Raw genomic sequence first — 12,545 nt, 5'->3', positions numbered from 1 at the left:
GGGAGAGACCATGTTCTCTGTCTTAAGATGATGAAAGCAGAAAAACACTGGTTTTGAGCACAAGCCCTAAGTCAAAAGTCAAAAAGACAAACGTTCTGAATTGCATGCCTTGAGATCTACCACTCTTATGTGGACATCTCCATACATCATGCCCTCTAGTTAGCAAGAATTTCTTTGTTCAATTATCGTATTAACCATCCTGCACAAGGTCAGAGAAACCAGTGCATGAAGCAACATGACCTCAAGTCCGTGGTGGCAATTTCCTATCTTACTGACAGTTACCAGAGTTTTAGAAAGCCAAACCAGTTTTAGGAAGCTTCTGGTATAGCTGAAAATGTGATTGCCTACACCAAACAAATCAATCGGCTGGCAGAAGAAAAACACCCGATATGCTGCTTTGCACCCATAAGCATGGAAATGGCACAGATCTGTCTCCAACCTTGAAAGCAGATGTTGGATAAGCTTCTCCATTAACATTCAGTAACTGGCCCTGCATGAACAGGCCTAAACTGTTTCCGAGCAATTATAGAAGCATTTGCAAATGTGTATTTACAATCTGACAGCAGTATAATTGCCTGGTAGATTGTTGACCTCTCTGGCAGTGCAGAAAGCCGCCTTTCTGAACTGTTTGTTTCTGTGAACTCCTCAGACCTGCCTGGTTTCTAAGAGGAGTTGGCTCAGCCGAAGTCTACAGTCTGAATGAACTCGTGGCCACCCAATTTAAGGGGCTAAATATTTAGCAATGGAGGTATTGCCTCTCCCACACACCCTTTTTTGATGTATTTTCTATATTTTATGTGTTTTAGGACATTTCTGTTCAGGGTTCCAGTTAAACATCCTTTGGTTAAAAGGAACAGAAGTCTAGCAAATCTGGCTCAAATGAAAGAAGTTATTGGCAGGGTACGGCTCTCAGGGAGTCTGCAAAACCACTGAACACATCAGCAATGGGGAAGGAGCAGCCTCAGCTAGCTACCTCAAAATCAAGAAGTTGTAAACCTTCTGTGTTCTATCCTGTCATTACTGTGGGAATAACCATCCGTTTGAGTTGATTGATACGGGCATAGAAAAGCAACAGAAGCTCAGTGTGTCAGTCTCCAGGTCCTTGGAGGAAGCTTCACTTAGCCTAGCTTGGGTCACCTGGCAGCTTCCCAGTAACCTGTGGATGTGGTCAAGGGTAGGGTCTGGGACCGCAAATGCACCTCTCTCCCTAAGTCCCCAGAATCAGCAGGCTGTGAGGAGGAGCATTTCTCAAGAAAGTGGGCTAGGTGAACATCCCAAAACATTTGCTGTCTCCATCTCTAAAGTCTATACCTAAATTCTGTAGACTGTGCCATCCAGCCAGCTCAGCTAGGTCCCCTTCTTTGCATCCCTGCCAGCCTCGGTAAGCAGGTGGTTAAGAGCCGTGATCCTGAGAGTCAGCATGCCAACATTTGAATCCCAGCTCCAGCATCAGCCCGTTTGGTGACCTTTAGCAAGCGACTCATTGTCTACGAGCCTCAGTTTCCTCTTCTGTAAGTGGGAGAAAAACTTTTTTAGGCTTTTGAAGGGATTGATTAAAGGAGTGAATACACCTGGCCCCTTTACTGAAAGCACAACTAAATGCTCAGATTAATGCCTAGGAAGTAGAAAGGGCTCAGTTACCTGTTAGCTGGTAGTTGTAGCATTATTATAACTGCAAGATTATATGATAACAATAATATTAAGTATTATAATTTCTCTGGTTCACACATCATCATTTCCTTATGCCAGAGATTCTTGAGCTTTCTTGGTTCACAGTGAGCACCCTTGGCATATCAGTAATTTTTTTTCACGGTACATGTAGGCCAAAAGAATAATTTTGTTTGTTGTATTGTTACATCCAAACAATTTATTTTATTTTTTAAATTTTTAAAAAAGATTTTATTTACTTATTCATTAGATACACAGAGAGAGAGAGAGGCAGAGATATAGACAGAGGGAGAAGCAGGCTCCTCACAGGGAGCCTAATGCGGTACTTGATCCCAACACCTAGAATCACACCGTGAGCCAAAGGCAGATGCCCAAACGCTGAACCACCCAGGTGTCCCACATCCAAACAATTTAGTAAGTGTTCATGTCCTACTAACTTGGTAGCCATTTGAAATTATACTATATGCTAGAAAAATACTATTTTTATTTGAATCTTATAATCACTCATTAAGGGGATACAAGCACCAGTTCAGCCCACAAGTAGATTGAAGATTCACATACAGTCTTGTGATAGGAATAAACATGTAGAAACAGAGAGAAGGGACACATGACTCAGACTTGGGACTCAGGGAAGCCATCTCAGAGGAGATAGTGGCTGAGCTGAGCCTTGCTAGATAGGGAGATGCTACTTGAGTGAATGGAGTGGTGGAGGTGATGATGGGCACAAACGTTGATTAAGCACTTGTTATATGCTGGCCTTTGAGTTTGCTTACTCATTTAACCCTCATACCAAATCTGCAGTGAGTATTAGTCTTATTCCCATTCTTAGGAAATTTTGAGGATCAGAGAAGTTAAATATTTTCCCCTGGTCACACAGTTCATAAATGAAAGAGCCCATCCAAACCCACATGTATGAATTTTGGAACCTATAATTTTTTTGCTACTTCCCACTTACTCCCAGATGAGGCTCATTTCATCAGATAGAGGCAAGAATAAAAGATTAAATTTATGTTTCCCTTGATTCCCCACATATGAAAGGGAAAACAATAAAAACTTAATAAATTGGAGGGAGAACAGAGTTTATTTTTGCCTTCATCATGTCCTCCAGCTTCTTCAGCTGGCGTTGCACACAGTGGAATGAGTAATTAGCTAGGATGATTTTAATTAAAATGGAACCTACCAATTAATAAATGAAAGTGCTGGCATACTTGCTAGTTTAACAACTCAGTGTGTGGTGCCAGCTTTCCAGTTAAAGAACTGAGATGGGGAAATATTGCTTCACCCCTCAGACAAGATGATTAAATAGAACTTGAGTCTTATGCTTGGTTCCAGTTGGCTTCTTATCTGAGACTAGCACAAGGTTTTGATATAATCACTGGAGTGATCATCACTCAGTCTAGTTGTCTTAGATGTGGTGTGTGGGTCCCTAATGGAGTCTGTGTGTATATTGCATTTAGAATTCCTGATTGCCTTCCCATCGCCACTCAGCCTCTCCCTGTGCCTTCCCACTGTTGAGCAGCACTCAGCCTCTAAGTGTCAATCCCTGGGTGCCCATGACTTCAACCACCCACGCTGCATCAGAGCATGGACACTGTTTCATTGCACTGCTTTGCTTATCTGATTAGTACATGTGTATCTTTGTGCCTATTCCAGCCATGACCCAGGAAGGGACAGATCAGCATACCATGACACCCCTCAGTTTAACTTCTCCTGGCCTGAAATGAAGCGAGGAATCAATGGCCAACCCAAAGGCAGTGTCTAATTTGATGGCCAGTAATCTATGACTTGTGTGGTCTGCTTAAAGAATTGAGCAAAATCGATTAGATTTTCCAAAGAATTTGCATTATACCAGAACATAATACTTGTTCAAGAACTACTTTGGGCCATGTGCATAATGGTGAGTAAGTCCAAAAAGTCAGAGGTTAAAGGTTAGTTAGTCAGTAATTGGTGGAAATGTGTCTTTAGGCAGTCTCGGTCCTGTCAGAGTCCACCAGATACAATTGGAAGAAGAAATATTTCCTGAAGCAATTTAAAGATCCTTTTTAAAGGGCTCATATTCAAGTCCATAAATTTTTATTTTATAGGTATAGCCTTGGTTTGATATTTCCTTGACTATAACTTTCCTCATTTTTCATTTTATATTGTCAAGCCTTTATTCCATACTTCATCACGGTTGTCAATGGCACTTCTGTTTCTCTTTTTTTCATTTCTTTCTCATGTGAAACCAAAGCTTTCTGGCCACTTTGTTCTACTTTTTTAATTCATTTGTGTTTCCTTATTAATTTGTGAACAGATTCCTCTCTGGGCTCATTTCCTCTCCTCCCACTAGCCTGGGTTTGTCTTCTAAATCTCCTCTATTCCATGGAGCCCGTAAAGCATTCTGAGAAGTTACTTAGTTTTTTTTCTGATTTTAAATCGGTATGGCCTAACATTGAACCAAATGATAAATTGAAGATAGTTTTGCCAGGGCTCCTAACCTCTTATAAACATTTATCAATCTGACTTAGCCCCCTTTTGTGAATAGTGGCCCTCAAAAGATATATCCAGGTCCTAATCCACAGCACCTGTGAATGTGACTTTATTTGGAAATAGTCTTTGTGGATGTGATTAAGGATCTTGAGATGAGACCATCCTGGATGGGTGGGCTTTATATATATGGGCCATTTGTCAGGGTGGGCCTTATCAGTGGATGCAGAGGGAGTTTTGAGACATACACAGAAACACAGGGGAGAAGGCCATGTGAAGATGAAGCAGGGGTTGGAGGAACACAGCCACAAACCCAAGGAACGTAGCAGCCACCAGAAGCTAGAAGAGACAAAGAAGGTGCCTTCCCTAGAGACTTCAGGGAGAAGTGTGACCCTGTCAACACCTTGATTTTGGACTTCCAGCCCTGAGAACTGTGAGAGAATAAATTTCTGTTGTTAAAGGCCAGCAAGTTCATGGCAATTTGTTACACCAGCTCTAGGAAACAAATACCCCCTGGTTCTGAACTCCCACACGCAATTTTGAGGAATAAGTCTCCCCTCTGCCTTAGGATTAACATGGAAACAGTCCACTGTTGACTGTCCAGGGATTGGCACACAGCCCGGACTGTTAGATTTATTTGCTCACTAATTCTCTTGGGATTAGGATCAAACAGCACCAGAGCCTGTCTGCCTGCACTCCGGAGAACATCCTTGGGGTGTTCTCATTAACTAGACTATACGTTTTAGTTAGTGGTTGCTAACTAGTCAGTGTTGCTAGACTGACTATAAGTTCCATGAAAGCAGTGACTTTGCCTTGTTGGTATTTCCAGGGCATGGCAGTGTCTGGAATGCAATACTTTCCAATGCTTCTTAGCTCGATAGCCTGGAAATCTGAGTTGCCCTTGACACTGTCCTTGCCCTTACTCCCTAGCAGACACAGTCACTCATGTTCCTAGGTCCCCATCAATGCAATGAGCTCCAGATAACTCCCAACAGCCAATTGTTACATCCTGTGCCTGAAGATTTTTCTAAATCCATAGCAGGCAGGTTGGAAGTGCCAGAAAATTAATGGCCCCTATATCAATCCTCAGTCAATGGCTAGAAGAATTTGATATATCAGTAGCCCAGCTACTTCACCTCTTAGGTGGGATAATTCTGAGGTGCAATTCTTCGTTGATGCTGAGAATAAACTAAGTTCCAGTCATCCTCTATGGTAGTTGGCTTAATACCTCACTTTTTAGTGGCTGCCTTCTTTTTTCTTGTCTCATTTCCCCACTCCTCTACCAATGAGTCCTATGTATTCCAATAAAGTACTTGAGTCTTTGTCTTAGAGTTTCTAGTAAACTCAAACTAGGATACTCCTATATCCAAACTGCCACCAAATTCCACTGAATCTACCTTCTGACTGTCTGTCAAAGCTAGTTTTTCATATCTCTACAGACATCAACTTAATTTAAGGCATTGTGGACTTCCGCGAAACATCTCTCTGGTGAACACTGCTCTGTACCATTTTCCCCTACGGCCAGAGTTGTTTTTCAGCATTCAAATATGATCATACTTTCTTTGAGACACCTTGATGACTTCCCATTGTTTTTATGAGAAAGACCAATGGAGCATATAAGCCTTGTATTCTGCTCCTGCCTACCTACTCCAGCTGTATATTGTATCAAGTGCCCCCTTCCTGCTTGTCCCACTCCTATATCATTGGTTAAATTCATGAATGCCACAGGACTCTTGTACAAGAGTCTCAGCTTCTCAGGGAAGCCTCTTCTGGCACTGTAAGTAGGTCAGTTCCCCTGGTGATCCGTTCTCTTGGTACCCTGTACTTCTCCCCCATAACTCCTATCAGAACTACATTATTACATCTCTTTGTCTGATTCCTTGATTGATGCCCCTTTCCTCCTTTAGACTCTGAGTTCTACAATAGCATGATCACGTCTCAGTTTTGGCCCATCATTGTACCCTACCATTTAGTGTAGCAGTTGGCAAAAAGTAGATGCCCAAAAGCTATTAATTAAGTGAAAGAAAACTAAATGGGCAAAGACAGCTATTCCTAATCAAATAGCCAGCTGGGTGGGCTGAGAAAAAATCCAGTCTCTTCCAAATAGAGTACTGAACAAATATCAACCTAAAAAAATTAAAAATAAAAATAAAAAAATAGCTCAGCATTGTTAGTCAACCCTATTCACAGGATAAAGGGTATAAAGTGCCTTACCACGAATGAATCAGGGAGGGGCTCCTATCTTCAGTCAGTAACTTGGTTGTTTTCCACACCTAGCTCTCCATATACTTTCCTATGAGCACTAGAGGGCAAGAATTAGATCTCTTCATCCTATCTCCAATGCATGACACATGTTTGGGCCCCCATGTGCCTGCCAATCTAGATAAACTTGACTTAAATCCCCAGTGTAATTCCAATGCAAAGCTCAACGTCCAATGTTCCGAGATTTATTCAAGGGTTTATTCAAACCCTTAAGGGCTTACGTTTCCACGTATCACCTCTGGTTCAATTTCCACCTTCAGCGAATCTTAGTTCTGTGTTCTGTATTTTTTTAAATTTTTTAAAAAAGATTTTATTTATTTATTCATGACAGACACACAGAGAGAGGCAGGGACACAGGCAGAGGGAGAAGCAGGCTCCATGCAGGGAGCCCGACGTGGGACTAGATCCTGGGTCTCCAGGATCAGGCCCTGGGCTGAAGGCAGCGCTAAACTGCTGTGCCACCCGGGCTGCCCCATGAATGTCTTTATTTAATTAGAGACAGAGCAGCATCAGCCAGGTAAGTAGATTGTAACTAACAGAGCAGAACTTAAATTTGAATATCGTGTTTTCATGTTCTTAAAAAAGATCCTGTTGGGATGCCTGGATGGCTCAGTGGTTTAGCGCCTGCCTTTGGCCCAGGGCATGATCCTGGAGTCCCAGAATCAAGTCCCACATCGGGCTCCCTGTATGGAGCCTGCTTCTTCCTCTCCCTGTGTCTCTGCCTCTCTCTGTGTTTCTCATGAATAAATAAATTAAAAGCTTAAAAATAAAAGGCCCTGTCCATTACTGCCACATCAGGTTCCAGGTTGACATGGCATTCCTCAGCACTCTGGCCCTTGCTTTCTCTCCTCTCTTCACTTACACTACCAAAGTGGCACTCATTTATTAGACTCCCTGCATCTCATGACCACCAGGACTTAGCTTCCACATCCAAAAAGCTTAGCAATAAATTTTCCTAAATAAAAATAATTCATTTAAATATGGTAAACGGATTCCAATCACACTTCTTTCTCATTCCACTGGACATTTTTTTTTTTTAATGAAATGACAGGGTCAAGTGAGGATAGTCTTATAGCAAACCCACAGGTGCTGGATTAAAAAAAAAAAAACATTTGTGCAAAACATATTTAGTGTGTAAACACATTGATCTTGTATGGAGATAGATGAGCCTGAGAAATGCTGGTGGGAATGATGATAAGATCAGAGGTAGGACCTGGAGTGAGACGCTGCTTTTGAGGAGGGGGCAGAGGGAGGAGGGAGAGGGAGAAGCAAGGGGATCAGACTGGACCATAGAGGATGGAGGTGGAAGAGAGTGGGAAAGGAAGGAGCAGTCAGCACTTGACCTTTGGAGGAGAGGTTTGAGAGGAACAACCTTGAAACACCTAGAGATAATTTTGGGTCACTAGCCAGGGACATGGGCATTGGCCCTGGCACTGCCTATTAATATGCTGTGTGACCTTGGAGACATTAATCAACCTGTCTGAACCTTAAGTTTCTCATGTATAAAGCAGATTTGAACTAGTTGCTCTCTAAACAACTTGTACTTTGAAATCTCTAATTCTGGACCTTCTCCAGCCATATTTGAGCATGTACAGGTATCTAATCACTTTTGCTTAATGTTTTACAGAGGAAAAAAATCTGAGGAAAAGAAAAGAATCGCTTTTTGTCTACTGTTTGAAGCTAGCAGCATGCAGAGAGCTCATTATGCTAAAATACCATTTGGGGAGATTAATTAAAAACTCTGACATTCAGAGCAGGGATTTGGGGGCAGGAATGTACAAGTCCAGAACTCTGGGCAGAATTAGACAGGCATCTAAACGTTGAACCTTATTAGGTATCTAGCTAGGCATTAAGAGGGGGACATTTCGAAGCCAATATTCCAAACCCAAGGGCTGGTTGGCTTTGTATGTTTTGTTTGAATTATTGCACATTTAATAGGATTTGGCTTTGGTGCCTATGCTCAACAGTCTGTTTCCTTGGCAATGCAATCCCCAGAGGGGCAAAGGCCATATGAAACACATAGGTCATTTTGCAACCTAGTGAGTAAGGCGAGTGTGTATCCCCCTTACATATACGGTAAGGAAAAGAATGAGCAGCATAGGGTAAGTACTCAATAAATAGAAGGCACTATTATTCTTACCAGAAAAAAAATCCACACTATGCTTCATATTATAATAGATGTGCAAACAAGCTATTTTTTTCCAAAAATGATTATCAGACAAAATAACTCTTCTCAGCAGTTCCATTGGCATTATCTTTGATTCTAGGTTTTTCCCCTACGTCCTTCACTTGCTTTCCACCAGCAAGTCTTGTTCATTCTGTGTCCAAGTCATACTCCAAATCCATCCAGTTCTCTGCATTTCCCCTGTTACATCTGGTTTTAGCCACCATCACCTCCCACCTGGACCCACAACAGCCTCCTAACTGGTCCTCTCTTTACACCTATTCTCACCCTTGCATCCTTCACCCAACATCCACAGTGATCTTTCAAAAACCTGAGCAAAATCATATCACTTCTTGTCTTAAGACCTTCTTGTACCTTCCAACTGTACCTATAATGAAGTTCAAGCTTGTCTCCTGGCTGACAAATTGGCACATTCTGGACCCTGCCTGCCTCTGATCCCCTCTCACCCTGGGCCACTTAGCTTCCTTCAGTACAATCTTCCTTCTCTCTTTGAAGCATAAGACGGTCATCCCTACAATAGAGGTTTTGCACCAGCTGTCTCCTCTACTTGGAATGGTCTTGCTCTGGTCTTTGCATGCCTGGTGCCAGTTTTATCATCAATTCTTGGCGTACTTGTCCTTTCAGGAGAGTCCTACCTGGTGCCATGCTCTATTATATACCCATATTTCAATTTTCTGCATTCCACTTTCAATACTGATATTTTTGTATATTTATTTACTTGTATTTTTTTCCTTTCTCTCCCACTAGAACATAAGCTCTGTGAGTATGGAAACATTTTATTAGATTTTATTTTCTGCCAGGACTCAGTAAATATATCTTGAATGCATGAATGGATTAATTTTGTTGAAAACTAGGTAGCCAAGTCATTTTGCCACAATGAATTAGGTCAGCACTACAGTGAAATCATACCAATGATCAGGTCAAAAATTTCTCAGGTATTCCAGTTTTTATTTTTATTGTATTTTGATATTGGTAATTCGTTTCACAATGGGACAATTTTATAACCATTTATGCACCTTTAGTTTTGACCATTTACACATTGTTAACAATTCTAAATGGAATTCTAACATCTTTTGCTTTCTTCTTAAAAAATGTCTAATTTACTCCAGGTAATTAGTCTGGCTTTATGTTTGTATACATTAGGAAAAAATTAGGACAACCTAGGCACCCAAACAACTTGTGAACTGTTTAAATAAATTACCATAAATTATAGAAAAGTATATATTATTTCATTTTTGTCAAATGATTTTATCCATACCTCTCTATTTAGATAGTTATTCACCAAGGTGTTTGAAATTGTCTTCTCAGGAAGAGGGTTAAGATCATGCTACCCTTTAACACAAAAACTTTGAAAGACTATAAAATATAAGGACCTGGGATGTTTGAGTAGGAGGAGAGAATTTAAAAAACAAAAAACAACCTAATCCCCAGTAGAGAAAAAGGTAAAAAATCCAAATTCTGAAATCAAGAGTTTGAATGACAGCATTCAGCTGGGGGTGGGGGTGAGGGTGGGGGTGGGGAATCAGAGAATGGTGATCCTGGCTGCATCTTTGGCAAGCATTGGCTCAGCTGACCAGGCAACACTGTGATAGTCTATGGGTGACTTTGAGACTGTCTTCTTTTTTGTTCTCTCTCCTACTCCATTCCCTGCACCCCATATCATCCCTCTACATCCCAGTATATTATCTTCACATACCCACATTACAAATTGGTCATGTATAAAACATTCAGAGAAGTTGAAAAGGTCTTCTGAATGTATGGAAGATACATATGGCTATGCATCTTCTTGGGCATCTATTTTCACCAACTAATTCTCCTGCAGCAGAGCCATGTTCCAGGACAGTGAATTGAAACTAGCCAGTAATGAATGGGGTCCAGCAACATGCAGGCATGTCAGAACCTGGTGCAGGACCCCCACTGCACATAAGTTGCCAGGAGAACCACAGAGCCCTTAGGAGAAAATCAACCTGGAAGAGAGTCTAGAATAACAGACTGAGACTGGGAAAAGAATCTGAAAGTTCTTTTGAATTTCTGAAAAGAAAAATCATGGTCCAAGATAGACAGTGGCTTCTGGTACTCCTCCTGCCACTTTGACAGTGGATATGTGTAGCCACGGGAGGAAGCACATGCCTCAGAGGGCTGAAGCTGTGAGGCCTCTGTGGGCGTTGAGGTTCTTGCCACTCCCCTGTCTTAAACAATGTTGATATAGATTTATCGCAAGACCATCCCCAAAGACTAATTCACTAAAATGGGGAAAAAAATATTTTTCAATCTTGCAAAATGTCAAGGCTACTTAATAATCACGAATGCCCTGAGCCGAAGATATGAGTTTCCATTATGGCCAGACAGAGGTAATCACTTGAGAAAAAAAATATTGTACCTAAAAATGAGTCTGAGCCTTTGCGTAGAGAAGACATTTTGCTTCTCATTCCACATATTTTTAATATAAAACCACAAGTGGGTCCTTCTGTGGGATCCACAGATATTGAAAACCTTCACTGATCAGGCAACTCTTTCCCTATGGCTTTCCCTTCTACCCACTCCTACTGGAAGTGTTTAGGTCTAAAAGGACCCAAGCAATGAACAGAATGAACAATAATGTGTATTTACAGAGGGTTCCCATGTCACACTTCTTGTTCAATTGTTCTTATGATCCAATGTGCAAGACTGGAACAGTTAGCTCCGTTGTTCAGCGTGAGCAAAGAGATTTGTGATGTCTGATGCTTGCCTAACAATACAAGGCTATTTAAGTGAGGATCACTACTGCAGAATCTGTACTCCAGTGACTTTCTTCAATCACTTGTTCTGACATTCCTGTCATAGATACCAGTATTGCTTTTCCTCTCTGGACAGCAAACTTACAGACCTTATGGATGATCCTATGGAGGTACAGGGGAAATAGAATACTATTCAGTCTTGTGTCCTGAGAACTCTAGGCAATATGAAGTCTGGAGGACCCACAGGAGAGACATTAAACAAACAAACAAAACAACAAAAACCTCAAACACTAAGCAGATGACAGAGTGGAAACTGTCTGCCAAAGAATTCTATCCTTTTCGATCTCTACTCAAGGCAATCTGACAAAATTAATTAATTTTGACCTCTAGCCAATAACACATCAGGAGATAGCTCACTGATGAACTTTTTCGTTTGGAACATAAGGTCACTGATGTTTGTAGGGCATGCAACACTGTTAAATTAACGCTTATGCTCTGTTAGTGGCGGAGGGTGGGAGGGTTAGGTTGAAGTTGCATTTTTTGGACTGACGTCATCAGATAAATTCTCTTGGCTGTAAGTGCTCAGACCTCAGGGATAGCTGAATATAAACAATTAGATTATCTTGGTCTACTCACATTTTGCAGATAATTGTTCCCTATAAAGTTTCTCTTCTCTTGCTCTTCAGTTGAATCTGGACTCTTGACTATATTAATAAGAAATGAGCCAGGCTATCTATTATTTATTTCTCAAATTATCCTCACTTATTATAAGATTTGATCAATAAAAATTAAATTATTAAGGGACCGACATATTTAAAAAGTGATACCCAAAACACTTGGATTATAGAATTCTGTTGTCAGATTTAAAGCCTAAAGGAAAGAATCCACCCCTGCCCTACCAGCACTTACACACACACACACACACACACACACACACACACAAACTACTCCCTAGAGGATAAACAATGAATTGTATCAACCCTAATCTTTGAGAAACTGGCAGCTGAAAACAAACAAACAAACAAAAAAAAACGGTTAGGTCAATATGAGATACTTCTAATAACATTAGTGTAGAGTCATAATTACTACTGCCATTTTGAAGGTTTACTTCATATTCCTTTCTTAAAAAATATTTATTTATTTATTTATTTATTTATTTATTTATTTATTTATTTTAGAGAGAGAGTGAGTGGCAGGGGTGGGGTCCTAGGGAGAGAGAGAGAATCTCCAGCAGACTCCCTGCTGTG

Source organism: Canis lupus, chromosome 5 (genome assembly GCF_011100685.1).
Source record: "Canis lupus familiaris isolate Mischka breed German Shepherd chromosome 5, alternate assembly UU_Cfam_GSD_1.0, whole genome shotgun sequence".
In the NCBI taxonomy this organism is placed as follows: domain Eukaryota; kingdom Metazoa; phylum Chordata; class Mammalia; order Carnivora; family Canidae; genus Canis; species Canis lupus.
Note: the sequence above shows the minus strand (reverse complement) of the source record.